Below are 14,972 nucleotides of genomic sequence, written 5' to 3'. Positions count from 1 at the left end.
CAGCCATAGCTCTCTTTTATGGGAGAACCGGGTTGGATTCCCCACAGCTCCACTTGCACCTGCTGGAATGGCCTTGGGCCAGCCGTAGCTCTCTTATCTGGAAGAACCGGGTTTCATTCCCCAATCCTCCACTTGCACCTGCTGGAATGGCCTTGGGTCAGCCATAGTGGTTAAGTGTGTGGACTCTTATCTGGGTGAACTGGATTTGATTCCCTGATCCTCCACTTTCAGCTGCTGGAATGGCCTTGGGACAGCCATAGCTCTCTTATCTGGGAGAACCGGGTTTGTTTCCCCACTCCTCCACTTGCAGCTGCTGAAATGGCCTTGGGTCAGCCATAGCTCTCTTATCTGGAAAGAGCCAGTTTGGAGAGCCAGTTTGGTGTAGTGGTTAAGTATGTGGACTCTTATCTGGGAGAACCAGGTTTGATTCCCCACTCCTCCACTTGCACCTGCTAGCATGGCCTTGGGTCAGCCACAGCTCTGGCAGAGGTTGTCCTTGAAAGGGCAGCTGCTGTGAGAGCCCTCTCCAGCCCCAGCCACCTCACAGGGTGTCTGTTGTGGGGGAGGAAGGTAAAGGAGATTGTGAGCCACTCTGAGACTCTTCGGAGTGGAGGACGGGATATGAATCCAATATCTGGGAGAACCGGGTTTGATTCCCCAATCCTCCACTTTCAGCTGCTGGAATGGCCTTGGGTCAGCCATAGCTCTCTTATCTGGGAGAACCGAGTTTGATTCCCCACTCCTCCACTTGCAGCTGCTGAAATGGCCTTTGGTCAGCCATAGCTCTCTTATCTGGGAGAACCGGGTTTGATTCCCCACTCCTTCACTTGCAGGTGTTGGAATGGCCTTGGGTCAGCCATAGCTCACTTATCTGGAAGAACCAGGTTTGATTCCCCACTCCTCCACTTGCAGCTGTTGAAATGGCCTTGGGTCAGCCATAGCTCTCTTATCTGGGAGAACCGGGTTTGATTCCCCACTCCTCCACTTGCACCTGCTGGAATGGCCTTGGGTCAGCCATAGGTCTTGCAGGAGTTGTCCTTGAAAGGGCCACTCCTTTAAGAGCTCTCTCAGCCCCACCCACCTCACAGGGAGTCTGTTGTGGGGGGAGAAGATAAAGGAGAGTGTAAGCTGCTTTGAGTCTGTGATTCAGAGTTGAAGGGCGGGGTATAAATCTGCAATTCTTCTTCTTCTTCTTCTTCTTCTTCTTCTTCTTCTTCTTCTTCTTCTTCTTCTTCTTCTTCTTCTTCTCCTCCTCCTCCTCCTCCTCCTCCTCCTCCTCCTCTGCCTGAAGGAGCCTCACAATCCCTCTTGTTTCAACAGATTTCATTTTATGCCACAATGAAGTTGCACTCAAGGCTGGTTTTTACATTGTGCCCTGATAGATAGCTCTTTTGACATGGGGGAGGGGGGATAGGGTTGCCAAATTCCTTGCACCTTCCGTTAGGAGGAGCCTCCCCCGATGTCGCCAGCATGATGACGTCAGCCGAAAGTGACATCATTGCACCGGCGATGTCACATGGCGACCACTGTTGGTTTTACAATACGTACCATAGTTCCCCCCCAAAAAAATGGCTAGAGCGTCTGGGAAAACTATAGAATTTCCCTGGAAATGCCTAGAGTGGCTGCTGTGTGACGGCCGCAGCGCGATGACGTCACTTCCAGTTAGCGTCATTGCTTCAGCGAGGTCGGGGGAGGTTCCCTCTGCTGGTCCAAAGTGGGCTGGTGGGTTGGAAACCTCTCGGGTGGGGGAACCCCCGCCCAAACCAGGGGCATCTGCTTGTCATACAGAAGGTCCCAGGTTCAATCCCCTGCATCTCCAGTTAATAAGGACCAGGCAGGAGCTCTCTCAGCCCCATCTACCTCACAGGGTGTCTATTGTGAGGAGGGGAAGGGAAAGGAGATTGCGAGCTGCTCTGAGATGCCTTCGGGCAGGGCTTTTTGTTGCCTATGAGGCCACACCCCCCTGATGTAGCCAGTCCTCCAAGAGCTTACAGGAGGCCCTGTAAGAAGAGCCCTGAAAGCTCTTGGAGGATTGACTACCTCAGGGAGTGTGTGGCCTAATAGACAAAGGAGTTCCTGCTAAAAAAAAAAAAAGCCCTGCCTTTGGGTAGTGAAGGGTAGGATATAAATCTAATCTCTTCCTCCTTCTCCTGTTTACCATGCAGAAGGGCCCCAGTTCAATCTCCAGCATCTCCAGTTGAAAGAACCACATAGGGAGTGACATCATCATGCCGATGACGTTGTGCGCCAGCCGCTCTAGGCATTTCCGGGAAAACTCTACGGTTTTCCCGGACGCTCTAGCAATTTGGGAGGGGGAACTCTATGGTACAATAGGTACCACAGAGCTTTTCCCTCTCAAAATGCTAGAGCATCCGGGAAAACCGTAGAGTTTTCCCGGAAACGCCTAGAGCGGCTGGCGCGTGATGTCGTCGGTGTAATGACGTCCCTCTCGGGTGATGTCATCGTGCCGGTGACGTCCGGGGAGGTTCTCCCTGCCGGCCCACTGTGGGCTAGCAGGTTGGGAAACTCTTGGGTGGGAGAACCCCGCGCAGACCGGGGGCTTGGAAGCCTTACCCCCTGACCTTGAAGGACCACAAGATCTGATTCTGTACGAGGCAGCTTGAAACGTTCACCTGCCTCTCCTTCCCCGTGCAAGAAACATCTGTAACCCCAAGCCCTCTGGGAAATCGCAGTTCCTGGCTGACATGAGCCAGAGACCCCTGTGTAATCTACTGGTTGTACGGCCTGCCACACCCCCACTGCTTCCTTATCTGGCCCCGAAGCGCGCCAGCTCCCCGGCACCGTCTCCGTTCCCTCCGCCTCGTCAGCAGCCTTGAGAGAGGAAGGCTCCCTCTCGCAGGCCGTCACGTTCCTCCCTTCGTTATTAAAAAAAAAAAAAAAGGAGCATGCTTAAACGGCTCATGAAATATTTATGCGGTACAACTTGCATGATAAAAAAGAAAAAAAATGTATTGGATCACCAGAGATTCCTTTAATTGAAATTGTTTCGAGCCATGCCAGAGTTCTGATTTCCATTTTGCTTAGCCTACTTAAAAAGTTCAAACAAATAACTGGCGGGGAACTGGCGGGCCTTTTGAGCTCCGTTACCTTTCCGCTGTCACTGCTGAAGTCGGCTTCTGTCCTGCAGTTCTGCCGGTTTGGTGTGGAGGTTAAGCGGGCAGACTCTTATCTGGGAGAACCAGGTTGGATTCCCCACTCCTCCACTTGCAGCTGCTGGAAAGGCCTTGGGTCAGCCAGAGCTCTCTTATCTGGGAGAACCAGGTTTGATTCCCCACTCCTCCACTTGCAGCTGCTGGAATGGCCTTGGGTCAGCCGGAGCTCTCTTATCTGGGAGAACCGGGTTTCATTCCCCACTCCTCTACTTGCAGCTGCTGGAAAGGCCTTGGGTCAGCCAGAGCTCTCTTATCTGGGAGAACCAGGTTGGATTCCCCACTCCTCCACTTGCAGCTGCTGGAATGGCCTTGGGTCAGCCGGAGCTCTCTTATCTGGGAGAACCGGGTTTGATTCCCCACTCCTCCACTTGCAGCTGCTGGAATGGCCTTGGGTCAGCCAGAGCTCTCTTATCTGGGAGAACCGGGTTTGATTCCCACTCCTCCACTTGCAGCTGCTGGAATGGTCTTGGGTCAGCCAGAGCTCTCTTATCTGGGAGAACCAGGTTTGATTCCCCACTCCTCCACTTGCAGCTGCTAGAATGGCCTTGGGTCAGCCATAGCTCTCGCAGGGGTTGTCCTTGAAAGGGCAGCTTCTGGGAGAGCTCTCTCAGCCCCACCCACCTCACAGGGTGTCTGTTGTGTGTGTGTGTGGGAGGGTGAGATAAAGGAGTTTGTGAGCTACTCCAAGACTCTGAAATTTGCAGTGGAGGGTGAGATATAAATCCAATATCATCATCATTATCATTTTCTTTTTCTTCTTCCTCTCTGTCTTTTTCCAGCATGAAGATCTTCTTGCACTGGAGGGATGCCAACCTCCAGGTGGGTCCTGGGGATCCTCTGGTTTTACAGCTTATCTCCAAACAACAGAGCTCAATTGCCCTAGAGAAAATGGATTCTTAGGAGGTGGACTCTATGGTACTATGGAGAGCCAGTTTGGTGTAGCGGTGAAGTGTGCGGACTCTTACTGGGGAGAACCAGCTTTGATTCCCCACTCGTCCGCTTGCAGCAGCTGGAATTGCCTTGGATCAGCCATAGCTCTTGTAGGAGTTGTCCTTGAAAGGCCAGGAAATTGTAGGCCTCTCTGAGACTCTGTCCTTGAAAGGGCAGCTTCTGGGAGAGCTCTCTCAGCCCCACCCACCTCACAGGGTGCCTGTTGTGGGGAAGGAAGGGAAAGGAGATTGTAGGCCGCTCTGAGACTCTGTCCTTGAAAGGGCAGCTGCTATGAGAGCCCTCTCACAGGGATGGTGGCTCAGTAGTAGAGCATCTGCTTGGCAAGCAGAAGGTCCCAGGTTCAATCCCAAAAAAGGGTCCAGGCAAGTAGGTGTGAAAAACCTCAGCTTGAGACCCTGGAGAGCTGCTGCCAGTCTGAGAAGACAATACTGACTTTGATGGACCGAGGGTCTGATTCAGTATAAGGCAGCTTCATATGTTCATATGTTCTCAGCCCCATCCACCTCACAGGGTGTCTGTTGTGGGGGAGGAATGGAAAGGAAATTGTAGGCCTCTCTGAGACTCTGTCCTTGAAAGGGCAGCTTCTGGGAGAGCTCTCTCAGCCCCACCCACCTCACAGGGTGTCTGTTGTGGGGGAGGAAGGGAAAGGAGATTGTGAGCTGCTCTGAGACTCTTCGGAGTGGAGGGTGGGATATAAATCCAATATCTTCATCTACCTCACAGGGTGTCTGTTGTGGGGGAGGAAGGGAAAGGAGATTGTGAGCTGCTCTGAGACTCTGAGTGGAGGGCGGGATATAAATCCAATGTTGATGAGAACCTGTGTCTGGGTTGTATTATTTACTTATCGATTGATTATTAAAAGATTTATGCCCTGCCTTTCCTTGTGGGTTGCAGTATAACTTTGGACTGAAGATGGAGATTCATATGAAAGAATACACCATGTCTAAAAAGGGCGAAGTAGTCCCCTGTGCAAGCACCAGTCGTTTCCAACTCTGGGATGATGTCGCATCACATTTTCACGGCAGACTTTTAAACGGGGTGGTTTGCCATTGCTTTCCCCGGTCATCTACATCCATGTCTACATGTCTAGTGAGCCACTAATCTGCTCTTTCCAATGCCACTCACACAGCCAGACGGTAAAGGCTGGATAGCTGGACATGAAGGCAGGAAAAGGGAACCAGGTACAACCAGCCAGAAACAAAGAGCACATGGGGAGGCCCTCTTGACTGTCCCGTTGACTGCAAATTGAGAGCCAGTTTGGTGTCGTGGTTAAGTGTGTGGACTCTTATCTGGGAGAACCGGATCTGATCCCCCACTCCTCCACTTGCACCTGCTGGAATGATCTTGGATCAATTATACCTCTCGCAGGGTTGTCCTTGAAAGAGCAGCTTCTGGGGGAGCTCTCTCAGCCCCACCCACCTCACAGGGTGTCTGTTGTGGGGGGAAAAGATATAGGCGATTGTAAGCCGCTCTGAGTCTCTGATTCAGAGAGAAGGGCGGGGTATAAATCTGCAATCCATTTCTAATAGGGAGTTGCCCCAAAAGACCAGCACAACCACGTTTAACTTTAAAAGGGGTAAATTCTCTGAGAATGCGGAGGCATGTGAAGAGGAAACTGAAAGGAAAGGTAAATACAGTCAAAACCCTTGGGGAAGCTTGGAGGCTATTTAAAACTACAATCCTAGAAGCACATATAAAATATATATCACAAGTTAGGAAAGGTACAAATAGGTATAAGAGAAGGCCTGCATGGTTAACAAACAAAGTAATGGAAGCTGTAAAAGGTAAGAAAGACTCCTTTAAGCAGTGGTAAGCTAGTCCAAGTGAGATTAATAAAAGGGAACACAGGATGTGGCAAATCAAATGCAAGACTGTGATCAGGCAGGCAAAAAGGGACTATGAGGAGCATATTGCAAAAAACATAAAGACCAACAATAAAAATTTCTTCAAATATATTAGAAGCAGGAAACCAGCCAGGGAGGCAGTAGGGCCCTTGGATGACCGAGGGGTCAAAGGATTACTGAAGGAGGATAAGGAAATGGCTGAGAAGCTAAATGAATTTTTTCCTCCGTCTTCACTGTGGAAGATGAGAAGTGTTTGCCTGCTTCTATTGGAAGGGGTGTTGAAAGACCGGAGCCAGATTGAGATGACAAGAGAGGAGGTCCTACAACTGATGGACGAATTAAAATCTAATAAGTCACCAGGTCTGGATGGTATACATCCAAGAGTTCTGAAAGAACTCTAAGTTGAACTTGTGGATCTCCTGACAAAAATCTGTAATCTTTCATTGAAATCTGCCTCCGTTCCTAAGGACTGGAAAGTAGCAAATGTCACCCCCATCTTTAAAAAGGGTTCCAGAGGAGATCTGGGTAACTACAGGCCAGTCAGTCTGACTTCAATACAGGGAAAGTTGGTAGAAACCATTATCAAGGACAGAAAGAGTAGGCACATTGATGAACACGAGTTACACGAGTCTGGTCACCGCACCTCAAAAAGGATATTATAGCATTGGACAAAGTGCAGAGAAGGGCAACTAGAATGATTAAAGGGCTGGAGCACTTGCCCCATGAAGAAAGGTTAAAACGCTTGGGGCTCTTTAGCTTGGAGAAACGTCGACTGCGGGGTGACATGATAGAGGTTTACAAGATGCTGCATGGGATGGAGAAAGTAGAGAAAGAAGCCCTTTTCTCCCTTTCTCACAATACAAGAACTCGTGGGCATTCAATGAAATTGCTGAGCAGTCGGGTTAGAATGGATAAAAGGAGGTACTTCTTCATCCAAAGGGTGATTAACATGTGGAATTCACTGCCACAGGAGGTGGTGGCGGCCACAATCATAGCCAACTTCAAGAGGGGGTTAGATAAAAATATGGAGCAGAGGTCCATCAGTGGCTATTAGCCATAGTGTGTGTGTGTGTGTGTGTGTATAAATTTTTGGCCACTGTGTGATACAGAGTGTTGGACTGGATGGGGCATCGGTCTGATCCAACATGGCTTCTCTTATGTTCTCCAAAGTACATCTGAAGCTCCTGTTGGAACGTTCCTTTATTTCCTCCTTCAAATAAAGTTCTGCATTTAGATAAGAAAAATCCAATGAATGGTTATAGGACGGAGGATGGAGGAGACTTGTCTTAGCAGTAGTATGTACGAAAAGGATCTAGGGTCTTAGTGGATCATACACTGAACAGGAGTCAACAGTGTGATGCGGTGGCTAAAAAGGCAAATGCAATTTTGGGCTGTATCAACAGAAGTCTAGTGTCCCGATCATGTGATGTGATGGTATCGCTTTACTCTGCTCTGGTAACACCTCACCTGGAGTCTTGTGCTCAGTTTTGGGCACCACCTTTTAAGAAGGATATAGACAAGCTGGAAGGGGTCCAGAGGAGGGTGATGAAGATGGTGAGGGGTCTGGAGACCAAGTCCTATGAGGAAAGGTTGAAGGAGCTGGGGATGTTTAGCCTGGTGAGGAGGCAGATGAGAGGTGATAGGATCACCATCTTCAAGTACTTGAAGGGCTGTCCTATAGAGGAGGGTGTGGAATTGTTTTCTGTGGCCCCAGAAGGTAGGACCAGAATCAATGGGTTGAAATTAAATCAAGAGTTTCCAGCTCAACATTAGGAAGAACTTCCTGACTGTTAGAGCGAATCCTCAGTGGAACAGGCTTCCTCGGGAGGTGGTGGGCTCTCCTTCCTTAGAGGTTTTCAAATAGAGGCTGGATGGCCGACAGGAATGAAGATCCTGTGAATTCAGGGGGAGGTATTTGGGAGTTTCCTGCCTTGTGCATGGGGTTGGACTAGACGACCCTGGAGGTCCCTTCCAACTCTATCATTTTATAAATATACAAATTAAATTGGACCCGGGAAGGAGGGCAGGGGGAAATATTTCTGTATGGATTTTCATTCAGAAGTCACCAGTTAACGCCAGATTTACGGGCTGTTTCTTCAAATGGCTAAATCAAAGGATTCATTGCTCATTTTATAGGCAGGAAGACTGCAAGAGAGAGAGAGAGAGAGAATATCAGCTCCTCCCTGTATTCATCTCCACTCAGTGTTTAAATATTTAGGCATTGTTTGCTCCAAGCCTTGCTGTAGGATATTGAATCATCTCCTCCACATTAACTTTTATGTCGCAAATATTCCCGAAACACAAAAAAAGGCATCTTTCATCTGCCAAAATGAAAAAAGAGGGGATATCAATAACTAAGCTGCTTTTCATAAGTCATATTAAATCAAGACATGCGCTGATAGCATTAATGATTGTGCCCAATTCCCATTAGAGGAGAATTATGGTGAAGACGACTCTTTGAAGAGACGCAGGAGTGTGTTTCTCGGGGGGGGGGGGGATCAGATTCTTTTGGAATTTGATCCTTCCATCACTCCTTGGCAAATAGAAGGGGAAGACGTGGAAGTAGTGACAGACTTCACATTTGTGGGATCCAAGATCACTGCCGATGGTGACTGGAGCCATGCAATTAAAAGACGTTTGCTCCTTGGGAGGACAGCTATGGCGAACCTGGGCAGTATAATAAAAAGCAGAGACATCAGCCTGCCAACAAAAGTCCGTATAGTCAAAACGATGGTCTTCCCAGTAGTCATGTATGGCTGTGAGAACTGGACCATAAGGAAGGCCGAGCGCAGAAGAATAGATGCTTTTGAGCTGTGGTGCTGGAGAAGACTCTTGAAAGTCCCTTGGACTGCAAGAAGATCAAATCAGTCAGTCCTAAGGGCAGGCCTTGAATTCAGCAGGAGCTCAGCTCCTGAACCTTTCTGAGGGTTCCACCTCCTCCTCCCCACCTACCTTGTCCACTGAGTAGGAGGTGCAGCTGCATAACAATCCCTGGATTAGGAGAGCGGGCAGCCAACCAGCCACCAGGAGCTTTGCCACGCCCCCAGCAGCCCACATTAACCCCTGGAGAAGCCTGCACCACCCTTTCTCCACTTCTTATGTGATTCTGAGCGGCGGGGGCTTGCTGGTTTTTTGACTCTGGGGTTTGTGTGTGGCCAAGGAGAGCCCCAGGTGAGTGAAGCCTACTTTGGCTGGCTGGATCTCCCGGGGCTCTCCTTTCACCCGGGGCTCTCCTTTCTTGCGTCATGTTCCTATTTGCTGGTGGGGGTGCCGGCATATGTTAATGAGTTATGCTAATGAGCTCCACCACCTATATTTCTACAAAGTGACCCCTGTCTAAGGGAAATCAACCTTGACTGTTCCCTGGAAGGTCAGATGCTGAAGCTGAAGCTCAAATACTTTGGCCACCAAATGAGAAGGGAGCTCTCACTGGAGAAGACTCTTGAGAGTCCCTTGGACTGCAAGAAGATCCAACCAGTCAGCCCTAAGGGAAATTGACCCAGGCTGTTCCCTGGAACGTCAGATGCTGAAGCTGAAGCTCAAAGACTTTGGCCACCAAATGACAAGGGAGCCCTCACTGGAGAAGACTCTTGAGAGTCCCTTGGACTGCAAGAAGATCCAACCAGTCAGTCCTAAGGAAAATTGACCCAGGCTGTTCCCTGGAAGGTCAGATGCTGAAGCTGAAGCTCAAATATTTTGGCCACCAAATGAGAAGGGAGCTCTCACTGGAGAAGACTCTTGAGAGTCCCTTGGACTGCAAGAAGATCCAACCAGTCAGTCCTAAGGGAAATTAACCCAGACTGTTCCCTGGAAGGTCAGATGCTGAAGCTGAAGCTCAAATGCTTTGGCCACCCAATGAAAAGGGAGCCCTCACTGGAGAAGACCCTGATGCTTGGAAAGACAGAAGGCCAAAGAAGAAGGGACGGCAAAAGAGGAGATGGCTGGATAGCATTACTGATGTAACCAACATGAATTTGAGCGGACTTCGGAAGATGGTGGAAGACAGGAGAGCCTGGCGTGACTTGGTCAATGGCGTCATGAAGAGTCGGATTCAACTGTGCATCACTGCCCCAGACAGAGCATCACTGCCCCAGAGAGTTCCTACGGCTAGTAGCCACTGATAGACTTCTGCTCCATATCTTTTTCCCCCCTCTTCCATCTTCTGGGTGTGGAGCGTGTGGGGTGTGTGCAGGGAGAGGTATTTGTAAATTTCTGGCATTGTGCAGGGGGATGGACTAGATCAGGGGTCCCCAACCCCAGGTCTGTGGACCAGTACCAGTCCATGGCCTGTTAGCAACCGACCCATGAGTTGTATAATTATTTCATTAAATATTACAATATAGTAATAAGAAGACGATGACACTGGATTTATATTCCGCCCTGCACTCAAAATCTCAGAGAGGCTCACAATCTCCTTTCCCTTCCTCCCCCACAACAGACACCCCGTGAGGTGGGTGGGGCTGAGAGAGTTCTCCCAGAAGCTGCCCTTTCAAGGACAACTCCTACGGGAGCTCTGGCTGACCCAAGGCCATTCCAGCAGTTGCAAGCGGAGGAGTGAGAAATTAAACCTGGTTCTCTTAGGTAAGAGTCCGCACACTTAACTACACCAAAATAAAGTGCAGCGTTGGATCGTCCTGAAACCATCCAACACGCACACGCACACCCCAGCCCGTAGAAAAACTGTCTTCCACAAAACCGGTTCTTGGTGCCAGAAAGGTTGGGGACTGCTGGACTACGTGACTCTGGAGGGACCTCCCTCTCGTCTTCCACGCATCTCTTCCATTCTCTCTGCCCAGCCAGCCCCCTTCCCCTTTAGTGAACCCAGGCCTTTTGAGACAGAACCCCTCCAGCTGCCTGCTTCTCTCTCTGGACTAACGTCTGCTTTCTCTTCTGGGCAGTTCCAGCCCAGACTATGGACAATGACTCCTAGCTGCTGATAGCCATCACCAAACCTGTCGTCTAGAGAGCAGCTGTAATTCCAGGAGAACTCCAGGACCCTGTCTGTCTCTGTCTGTCTGTCTAGGGTTGCCAATCCCCAGGTGGGGGCAGGGGATCCCCTGGTTTGGAGGCCCTCCCCCCATTTCAGAGTCATCAGAAAGCAGCGGGGGGAGGGAAATGTCTGCTGGGCACTCCGTTATTCCCTATGGAGAACAATTCCCATAGGGAATAATGGAGAATTGATCTGCGGGTATCTGTGGCTCCGGGGGGGGGTTGTTGTTTGAAGTAGAGGCACCATATTTTCAGTATAGCATCCAGTGCCTCTCCCCAAAATACCCCCCAAGTTTCAAAAAGGTTGGGCCAGGGGGTCCAATTCTATGAGCCCGCAAAGAAGGTGCCCCTCTCCATCATTATTTCCTTTCCTTTCCTTTCGGTTCCTTTCAATGTGGCAGCCTGAACTCCCTTTGGAGTTCAATGATACTTGTCCCAACCTTTCTCCTGCTCCGCCCCCAATGTCTCTTGGCTCCACCCCCAAAGTCCCTAGATATTTCTTGAATTGGACTTGGCAACCCTATTTCTATCAATCTCTCCCTCCCTTCCCCCCCCCTCTCTCCGTCATAAACATAAGAGAAGCCATGTTGGATCAGGCCAATGGCCCCTCCAATCCAACACTCTGTCACATAAGAGCATAAGAGAAGCCCTGTTGGATCAGGCCAATGGCCCCTCCAGTCCAACACTCTGTGTCACATAAGAACATAAGAGAAGCCATGTTGGATCAGGCCAATGGCCCCTCCAGTCCAACACTGTGTCACATAAGAACATAAGAGAAGCCATGTTGGATCAGGCCAATGGCCCATCCAGTCCAACTCTCTGTGCCACATAAGAACATAAGAGAAGCCCTGTTGGATCAGGCCAGTGGCCCATCCAGTCCAACACTCTGTGTCACATAAGAACATAAGAGAAGCCATGCTGGATCAGGCCAATGGCCCTTCCAGTCCAACACTCTGTGTCACATAAGAACATAAGAGAAGCCATGCTGGATCAGGCCAATGGCCCATCCAGTCCAACACTCTGTGTCACATAAGAACATAAGAGAAGCCATGCTGGATCAGGCCAATGGCGCATCCAGTCCAACATTCTGTGTCACATAAGAGAAGCCATGCTGGATCAGACCAATGGCCCATCCAGTCCAACTCTCTGTGTCACACAGCAGCCAAAAAACCAGGTGCGATCAGGAGGTCCACCAGTGGGGGTAGAAGCCCACCTATTCTCCCTTCCAAGCACCACAGAGCATCACTGCCCCAGGTATAAGAATATAAGAGAAGCCATGTTGGATCCGGCCAATGACCCTTCCAGTCCAGCACTCTGTGTCACACAGTGGCCACAAAAACCCAGGTGCCATCAGGAGATCCATCTGTGGGGCTAGGACACTAGAAGCCCTCCCACTGTGCCCCCCAAGCACCAAAAATACAGAGCATCACCGCCCCAGACCTAAGAGCATAAGAGAAGCCATGTTGGATCAGGCCAATGGCCCCTCCAGTCCAACACTCTGTGTCACATAAGAACATAAGAGAAGCCATGCTGGATCAGGCCAATGGCCCATCCAGTCCAACACTCTGTGTCACAGAAGAACATAAGAGAAGCCATGTTGGATCAGGCCAGTGGCCCATCCAATCCAACACTCTGTGTCACATAAGAACATAAGAGAAGCCATGTTGGATCAGGCCAGTGGCCCATCCAGTCCAACACTCTGTGTCACATAAGAAAAGCCATGTTGGATCAGGCCAGTGGCCCATCCAATCCAACACTCTGTGTCACAGTGGGCACAAAAACCCAGGTGCCATCAGGAGATCCATCTGTGGGGCCAGGACACTAGAAGCCCTCCCACTGTGCCCCCCAAGCACCAAGAATACAGAGCATCACTGCCCCAGACAGAGAGTTCCAACAATACGCTTTCTCTGTCTTTCTCTCTCTCTGTGTTTATGTGTGAAGCACCCCGTTTGGTCCTAGTATTTCTACTGTTCTGCTTCACCTCCCGGATTCTTTTGTGAGAACAGCAGTGTCTCCCCTTGAGGCCTGCCTAACAGGGCCGGCCTCTCAACCAGAAACCCGCGCCGAAATGAAAGCTGCAAGCCGTTCTGCAAGAAATGCGCCTTTTCTTATGAGGAGCCGGGTTTCAAGGCTGCTCTTGAATACCTAATCGGCTGGCTTCCTCTTCATTAAAATTCCGGCCGCAAAAAAAAATGTTCCAAGGTATTAATTCAGTGTCTTCCCCTTCCCCCCACATCGTGTGTGACATTTATCGCTTGGCAAACAATCCTCCAACGGTTTAAGGAATCTTTGAGCGCTTCCCCCCAGCGGAGGAGCCTTTTCATCGCGCAATGGATTCGTCTTTGCGCCTCCTCAACAAGATTCAATCAATAATTACGGCCGTATATCAATAGTTCCTCCCGTCTGCTCAGGAGCTGGCTTTCCCATCTTTGTGGCCTACAAATCGAGGGAGGAGCAACGCCTGCTGGAACGTAAATCACGTTGTTTTCCCCCTCCCCCCTTTCCACCCCTATGCTGTTAAAGATTATCCACTGCTGTCCTGAAAAGGAGGAAATTCTCCTTTAGAAGCACCTCTTTGAACTACATTGAGCAATCTCCCAACTTGGACTATGCTCTCATTGGCACATTATGTAGATAGAAGAAGAGGAAGAAGATATTGGATTTATATCCAGCCCTCCACTCTGAAGAGTCTCAGAGTGGCTCACAATCTCCTTTCCCTTCCTCCCCCACAACACACACCCTGTGAGGTAGATGAAGATATTGGATTTATATCCCGCCCTCCACTCCGAAGAGTCTCAGAGCGGCTCACAGTCTCCTTTCCCTTCCTCTCCCGCAACAGACACCCTGTGAGGTAGAAGAAGATATTGGATTTATATCCAGCCCTCCACTCTGAAGAGTCTCAGAGTGGCTCACAATCTCCTTTCCCTTCCTCCCCCACAACACACACCCTGTGATGTAGATGAAGATATTGGATTTATATCCCGCCCTCCACTCCGAAGAGTCTCAGAGCGGCTCACAGTCTCCTTTCCCTTCCTCTCCCGCAACAGACACCCTGTGAGGTAGAAGAAGATATTGGATTTATATCCCGCCCTCCACTCCGAAGAGTCCCAGAGCGGCTCACAATCTCCTTTCCCTTCCCTCCCCCACAACAGACACCCTGTGAGGTAGATGAAGATATTGGATTTATATCCCGCCCTCCACTCCAGAAGAGTCTCAGAGCGGCTCACAATCTCCTTTCCCTTCCTCCCCCACAACAGACACCCTGTGAGGTAGATGAAGATATTGGATTTATATCCCGCCCTCCACTCTGAAGAGTCTCAGAGCGGCTCACAATCTCCTTTCCCTTCCTCCCCCACAACAGACACCTGTGAGGTAGATGAAGATATTGGATTTTATATCCCGCCCTCCACTCTGAAGAGTCTCAGAGCGGCTCACAATCTCCTTTCTCTTCCTCCCGCACAACAGACACCTGTGAAGTGGGCGGGGCTGGAGAGGGCTCTCACAGCAGCTGCCCTTTCAAGGAGAACCTCTGCCAGAGCTATGGCTGACACAAGGCCACTCCAGCAGGTGCAAGTGGAGGAGTGGGGAATCAAACCCGGTTTCTCCCAGATAAGAGTCCGCACACTTCACCGCTACACCAAACTGGCAGCCGTGTTGGTCTGAAGTAGTTGAAAAAAGCAGGAGTCAACTTGCACCTTTAAGACCATCAGTTTTATTCAGCTTTCATAAGAACATAAGAGAAGCCATGTTGGATCAGGCCAATGGCCCATCCAGTCCAACACTCTGTGTCACACAGTGGTCAATATACACACACACACACACACACACACACACTGTGGCTAATAGCCACTGATGGACCTCTGCTCCATATTTTTTATCTAACCCCCTCTTGAAGCTGGCTATGCTTGTAGCTGTTACCCAGCCTCCTGTGGCGGTGAATTCCACATATTAATCACCCCTTTGGTGAAGAAGTACTTCCTTCTATCCGTTTTAATCCAGACTGCCTCAGCAGTTC

Source organism: Heteronotia binoei, chromosome 21 (genome assembly GCF_032191835.1).
Source record: "Heteronotia binoei isolate CCM8104 ecotype False Entrance Well chromosome 21, APGP_CSIRO_Hbin_v1, whole genome shotgun sequence".
In the NCBI taxonomy this organism is placed as follows: Eukaryota; Metazoa; Chordata; class Lepidosauria; order Squamata; family Gekkonidae; genus Heteronotia; species Heteronotia binoei.
This window is presented reverse-complemented; position numbering follows the sequence as displayed.